Genomic DNA, 8186 nt, shown 5'->3' on the forward strand with positions numbered 1-8186 from the left:
TCGCCCTCAACTGCTCTCAGTTTCTGCTAGTGCGGGACCAGAAGCACAGTGGGGTATTCAAAATATTCATTTTGCACCCCTTGTGGTTGAAGAAAAGAGAAAACTTGACAGGTAAAATATGTATGAGTGGAACTTCTCATGTGCAGATAAAAAGCACCCACCAGGGTGGCCCTTGCTTGTGGTTTGTTTGCGACCTATATAAGCATGTTTATGTGTGTACATTTCCTTAAGCTATATTTCAACTTTGTGTCCCTTAGCGTAGATCCAATGTGCGTACCACACTTTGTTTTAACAGTGTAAGGTTTGTTTAGCTTCTCTTCTGCTGTTCAGAGTGTTCCAGCAGGCCTGTCTCCCATATGTTCACCCACACTGACAACTCCAGACAACCCATATGGAAGTAAATAGATCAGATACACTAAACACGTATTTTAAATGATGTGCGGTTTGTGTGTTTGAATGTCATAACACATTTGTGATAAAAACATTGAAATGGTCTTTCCATTCAACAGCTGCTTGTTTCATTTCTTTTGGGGCTTGGTGATGTTTTTGTACGGGTCATTGCTGACTTAAGCACATTCTTTCATTTCTTATGAGCCTCATGTGTCCAATGTGTGTTGACTGCTTAGATCAGAGGGGTTTGAGCCCGCACGGACGCACAGTCGCACACACATTATGTCCTTTTAAATCCAGTGTTTCAGTCTGAACTTGGGAGAGATGTAGTTGACGGCATCTTGAGCTCCAGTTTGCTCACACTGATTCTTTCCCAGCAACTGCTTTTATTTAAGTATTGCTAAATATGTACTTATGTCCAAAGTCTGGCAAAACCATCAGACTGATCTACTAAACACTCCTGGTTTGTGCAACTCACTGCAGTTATTTCTCTCTTTTACAACACAACAAGGCTTTCGTTCAACGTGTGCTTTGATGAACAGCATTTTTCTGGACCGTAGCATTTTTAAAGGGACCAAATGTGAAAAAAAAGAAGAAAAAAAACTTAGGTAAAATAAAAAATTCCTGTTTCGTTTTCTAGAACATAGTTCCTGCAGAGTGGCAGAACTTCATTAAAAATTCACCTCTGAGTTGTGGGAAGAACTATGGCATTGAAATAGGCCTCCGCTGACATCCCATCATGCCTTGTGAACATTCTCCCGCTAGCTTACACCCCCAACCTCATTATACTAAAAAATGGGGAGCAATGTTGGAGCTATCCAGCCATACAGTTTGGAGCCAGATGCTAAGTCAGACGAGGAAAATAAAGACGTGCATGGATCTATTTGTCCACAAGTGGATGCATAGAAAGAGGGAGGTTGTGGCCTGCTGACTGTAGCACCTATATTACTACTACATGCTTCCAACAGCATTTTTCTGATGCTCCTGATTCATAACAATTTGAATAAAGAAATACTCAGAAATACTGTTTTAATCCATATCTTCTTTATACATATCCTCCACCATGAGAAAATGAAACAAGAACATTTTAAAGCACCAAAAACATATTTTTATTAGAGTGGGTCTTTAAAGTGTGTAATAAATGTTCCAATGGATCTAAGCTCACTAAAAAGAGGTGGTAGTAAAATTAAAATAAAAATTAAAAAAACATAAATAACATTAAAATCAAACCTACAGTGTCGCTTTGGCAAATATTTCATTTATTGAATTGTGTGTCACATGTACAAATGTGTCAACCTTAGACAAAGTGTCCAAGATTTTAACATTTATGCTGGCCATTTGCATGAAAAGCAACTTAAGCTACATACACATCGCTTAGTAGCAATTGGTTTAACCCTTGTGCTATCCTAGGCACTTTAACATTGGGAGTTGGGTCATCTACACCCACTAGACAATGCGCTGAAACTTTTTTCTTCAATGATTTGTGAACCTCACTGGTGTCCATGGATTACATGAAATCTTTCCACCTTTATCATGGTAGGAATAACAGGTCAATGTAAGGGTGGGGTCATCTAAGATAGCACAAGGGTTAAACGTTGATGATCAATCAGTTTAAAGGCTGCAACTGCAAGAAATGTTCAGGTATTTCCCTTTTGTCCTGCAGAGGATTTTTAATTCTAAAGAAAAGAGAACAGATACCGTTTAAGTGTAAACTTGGACTTTTTTAAAAGTAATTAGTTCCCACTTATTTGAGAAGTAGTTTAATGGTAGCTAAATCCAAGACAAAACAGCTTGTTGTAAAACTCAGGAGGGCATGCAGGTGCGGTGAGTGTGGAGTACTACAAACACCTGGAAGTTGTAACAGAAAACCTACTGGACTGAATTCAAAACACTCAATTCCTGTACATCAAGGGCCAGAGCCTCTGTTTCCTGAGGAGGCTCCGGTCTTCTGACATGCTCCGGATCAAGCAGGGATTGTTTTGTCTCTTGTTGCCAGTGCTTTTGTGTTTGCTGTTGTGTGATGAGGCAAAAGGCTGAGAATAGAAAATGCCAGCAGACTCAATACACTGGTTAGGAAGAGTAGCACATTTTTTGGGATGAAAATGAAAAGTCAACAATAGCCATTTGGTTATTTAAACTTGTCACTGTGCAAACCAACTTCCATCTTGTCTATGAAGACTCTCATTCATCCAGGTTGGTTCCATTGTAGTAGGTTTAGGGGATGTCATCTGGACTTGGTTTTAAAGTTGGAAGACGTTTCACCTCTTATCCAAGAGGCTTCGTCAATTCTGAAATAGCTGGTCTAAGAGCTGGTATATATGCGCTTATTGGGGGAGGAGTCAGACCTGAAACTGGAGGTGTTGTCCACTTAGCCTATGTGGTTTCGGGTCGTTAATAGTCCTTTGTCCTCAGCTGGGGGTTGGGGAGTAAGTGACTCCCTCTCCAAATTGGTCGTCTCTTTCAGCGGTTAACGACTCAGGTGGAACTGGTTTGGTTTGTTTAGGTTTCAAAACACTGCCGTAGATGGATGGAAGAATAAACCTGAGACCACCCATTGTGGCCAACTTGTACATGGAAGAAGTTGAGAGAAGAGCCCTGGACTCCTTCCCAGGTACAACTCCAAGCCACTGGTTCAGATATGTGGACGACACTTGGGTCAAGATCAAAAGCCAGGAAGTGGAGACTTTCACAGATCATATCAACGCAGTAGACAAGAACATCAAGTTCACCAGGGAAGACACAAAGGACAACACCCTAGCCTTTCTAGACTGTGCTGTGATCATTGGAGAGGACAGACAGCTCCAGGTTGAAGTGTACAGAAAGCCTACTCACACAGATCAGTACCTGTTATAGACCAGCTATTTCAGAATTGACAAAGCCTCTTGGATAAGAGGTGAAACGTCTTCCAACTTTAAAACCAAGTCCAGATGACATCCCCTAAACCTACTACAACTTCCATCTTCTTAAAAAAAATCTAAGACATAAAAACACTTTCAGTGAGACTTAAGCAAATAAAATCCACTACAGAACCCCACAGAAAGACCTTCAGAGCAAGCCATAATGTTTTATGCAATCTATCAGATTTTAAAAATGAAGATGTAACCCTTGTGCTATCCTAGGCACTTTAACATTGGGAGTTGGGTCATCTAGACCCACTAGACAGTTAACCCTAACCCTGAACCTTTTTTCGTCAATGATTTGTGATCTTCACTGGTGTCCATGGATTACATGAAATCTTTCCACCTTTATCCACCTTTGTCATGGTAGGGAGAACACGTCAAAGTAAGGGTGGGGTCATCTAAGATAGCACAAGGGTTAAGTAAGAAAATTTACATTCACATTCTAAGCAATAAATTAACAAATCACCTAGATTAGGCTAATGTACATGAACACACTCCTCTTCTTTCTCTTTCGGCTTTTCCCATCAGGGGTCACCACAGTGAAACAACCTTCCTCTTGAGGATGAGTCGCATGGTTAACTTGGCAATGTTTTACGCCGGATTCCCTTCCTGACGCAACCCTCTCAATTTATCCGGGCTTGGGACCGGCACAGAAGCAGAGAAGGGAATAAGGAGCAGCCCGGATTCAAACCCTGGTTTCACAGACGGAAGGCGCCGCAAACAAGCATGAGCTAAACCGGCTCACGAATATGTACATACTAAACACATTATATATTATGTAACTGATGATATTAATTACTTTTGGCCACTAACACTTGAAAACAGCCCCATACCATGAAACTCACACCTCTGTGTTTGACAGTTGATGTCACTGTGGTGCTATCCTTGCTTTCATATTTTTTGTTGCCATATATTTATTCAGCAGATTACAAGTTTTGATTTTGTAACACCTTCCAATCTTCAATAGTAGTAGTGATTGTGTTTCCTTACCCAGGCAAGTCTCTTTGCCTTATTCTAATATCTAAGCAAAGACTTTTTTCTTTTTTTTGCAGCAACTTGTCTTGGCAACCTCGCATCAACGCATTTTTATTATTTATCCATTCAAAAAACGTTTTTTCACACATTTCTTTTCAGATCCTGAAATAAAAGCAGACACAAACTGAACACAAAAAAGGAGCTTTATAAGCCTTACTATTAAACACAGAAAATTTGTAAATATTAATAAATAATAATAAAAACTGTCCACATACATCTGCAAGTCAAAGAAAAGATAAATGGGAGTTGCTTTGCACACAGCATCGAAAAGCTGGATGAAAGCTATGGCACGAAAATTAGAAAATAAAGGGACAACAGCTCTCTTTGAGAGATGGGCCAGCCTGGGATACCAGGCATATTTCACAGGAAGCCTCTGTGTGCTCAGCAGCCTGTGTGCACACAGAGAGCAGATGACAGGCCAAGGGACAGGTCAGAGAATGTCAGCTTCAGCTTTCAGCCACATTGATGAGGGGAAAAAAAGTGCAAGAGGGTCAGTGCAGTGCAATGCAAAATGAGGCTTTTGATTCAAATCCAGTACAGCACCTAATCATTTGCAAAAAGATTTCAGTTATGATTGCCTCAAAAGAACCCTCAAAGGAAGTGTTTTCAGATTCATCACGTGTTTTTTATTACATTTGACATAAAGCCATCCCCACAAATGTGTTTGTTCCGTGGACAAACTGGATGAAGAGCATCAACAAATGCTTTAGGTGATAGGTAATAAATAGAGATTTTTTTATGATCCAAGCAGACAACATGACTCCAGTGCTGAACCCAGAGACACTCTGGGTGTGTTTCCTTTGAGCTCATCATAGAATTCATGTGCGGCAGACAAGCCACAGCAGGCAAGCGTACATGAAGCCTTTCCACATGGTTTAAAAGAGTTTTCTAGTCCTACAGAAATAATGTTGTGTAGTGGGTTGTTGCTGAGTTAGTGTTTACACTTGAACACCTTTCACCTTCCAAAGATAATCATATGAAATTTCAAGCATATCCTGCATTAAGTCTGCCAAATATTTAAGAACTTCATAGTTTTTCCAAAAGTCTGCTAATGCCACCTGTTGGTTTGCTCTTTCACTACATAATGATTACATTTCTCATTTCTATTTGTTTTAATGTTTTAATTTTAGGCGCTGAAAAGTGGTTTTCTGGTTAGTGGTTATTGATGAAAATATATAGTTTATATTATGAATATATATATATATATATATATATATATATATATATATAGCTTGAAAAGGAGTTCTTAAAGGGGTATAAAAGCTGTGATTGTTTTTGCTTTTTTTCGTTTCTACAGCTGTGTGTGTCAAATTACACTCTAGCTTTATTACAGAGTAGTAAATTAGACATTGTCCAGCTGCTTGGAGGAAATGTTGCCTGGTAGGTAAAGATAAAAAAAAAACCAAGTCCATTGTTATTCTTGAACAAAAATTGTTTTCTTTGATTGAAACGGTCAGGCTAGACCATAAAAAGCCAAAAGGATTTTCTTTGGTCTCAAGCATCATTAAACACTCATACCCCAAGATTCACAGCCTCTTAAATATTCAGCAGGCGGATAGATTTTCTGTGTGAAGCCAAGATATTAGTCTGTTGGTTTTGCTTTGCTGTGTTGGTGCATTGAAATCCTTTGGACATTCTGTGACTTTTAAACAAACAACATTGATGTTTATATGGGCAGGTGTTTGTAAAACTAAATTGATTTTTTGTTAATAGGCCTTTTGCTGTGACCTTTACACTTGTCTTTCCATTTATTCCCTGGGGAGTAAAGACCACATCTGGATCCGTTCAGTTTGGGCAACCCCCACTGAAGAGCTTCCACAGCAGGGAAAAGGAATGAAGGAATACGATCCCATTAAAATGTGAAAATCACTTCCTTCAACTAGAGCAAGCTCTGTAAAACATTTTAAAACTATACTGAAGTTAATAAAACCATCTAATGTTTGCCATGTTTAGACTGTAAAACCTCAGGGCAGTGTTAAGTTAAAGTTAGTGATTTATTACTGCGCGTTCTACATGATCAGGGCACCTTAAACTTCATCAGAATCTTAAAAGTGCACCTTTATTGTTAGAATTTTTAGAAATAAAAGTACAGAATGTTTATGATATGGTGTAGATGCATCATAATAGGCTCCCCCTGATGTGTCAGCATTTTATCTGTATTTACTTATAAATTACTGGCTGGGGGTAAACTGAAATCAAACTACCTAAGGACACATGGTAGAATAACAATTCCAGCCTTGAAGAGAGGCGCAAAGATCGATTGATGTAACTTGTGGCTGGAAGGTGGAAGTGTGGATTCTGCTCTGCTGGTGTGAAATTCCAGTAGGATCATGGTTGCTTCCAGAAAGACTTGCCAATCTGGATGGAATGAAATGCAGGTGTGATGGAAAGACCTGCTTAAAATGCTTTCTTATATAATGATTTTTTTTATTTTATTTTTTGCAAAGCAGGAAAACTTAAAATGAATATGCTGCTGTGTTTTTTGGGTTGAAAAAAAAAGTCCTCAGATGGGACTACTTTTTTAAATGACTTCAAATTCAATCTGTAAGACTTGGAGATCTTATGTTTCCATGTTCAGGCTCCAACCATTTAAGTGTAAGGATGGAATTTGTGCCACAAACCATCAAAAATGTGTATTGCTTTACAATAGTTTCCCTTTTTTCTCTCCACTTTTTAAACAGTTCCTCTCCCTATTTTTCTTTTTTTATTATTTAGGCTTGGCAGTTCTTATGATCAAAATATAAGTAATCCTCATCAATGTATATAAACTTCTTCATAACAATCCCATAAATCATCCTTGAAGCTATACTCAAGACACTATGTTTTAATGAATAACTTAATAGAAGCCCTGGCATTGCAGGTTTTAATAAAATACAAATATCTGTATTATAAACCACAAGAATATTATTTGCAGGTAAATATTAAATACTTTGTTCAATCTAACAGGTTTAGCATCGTTTTTATTAAAACAGTTATTACATTTTTCACACCTTTTGCTCTTAGCAAATTATTGTCATTTTTTTCTGCAGGGGGGATTTATGGTTTTACGTGTGCCAGTCATTTAATAATAAAGCAAAATATGAGATAAGAAAAAGCTTTATTTAGAGCAAATCTGTTTACTATTTTTCTCCCGAGCGCGGTTCAGCTGCAGCTCACCGCTCCCCCAGGGGATGGGTCAAATGCGGAGAAGACTTTCCCCATTGAGGGATGAATACAGTATAAATTTATTTTATTTATTTATTTATTTTAGGCTTTGATCAGGGAAACTCATAATACCCAAAAACTGGCAATGTGTTATATAGACATATATAAAGACATATATAAAAATATAAAAAACTAACAATTTCTCTCAAATATTGTTGACAAATCTGAATCAGTAACAGTGAGCATTTCTCCTTAGCTGACAAAATCCATTTAGCCACACAGGTGTGCCACATCAAGATGCTGATTAGACAGCATGATTATTGCACAGGTGTGCCTTAGACTGGCTACAATAAAAGGCCCCCTCTAAAATGTGTTTTTGTTTTGTTAAAACTGGTCAGTCTCTGGTGTAACAAACCCTTGCTTCATGCAGTGCAACACATTCCCTTTGCAAAGAGTTGATCAAGCTTTCGAGTGGCTCATGGTGGCGGTGGGATTATGGTATGGGCAGAAGTATGTTATGGACAAAGAACACAGGTGCATTTTATTGATAACATTTTCAATGCACAGAGATGCTGTGACAAGATCATGAGGCCCATTATTGTGCCATATATCCAAAAACATTACCTCGTGTTACATCATGATACTGTGTGGCCCTGTTGCAAGGATCTGTACACAAAAGCTGTAAACATCTCAGTTATTGCATGGTCAGCATACTTA

This window comes from Oryzias latipes, chromosome 13, assembly GCF_053564925.1.
Source record: "Oryzias latipes strain Hd-rR chromosome 13, Olatipes_Hd-rR_3.1".
In the NCBI taxonomy this organism is placed as follows: domain Eukaryota; kingdom Metazoa; phylum Chordata; class Actinopteri; order Beloniformes; family Adrianichthyidae; genus Oryzias; species Oryzias latipes.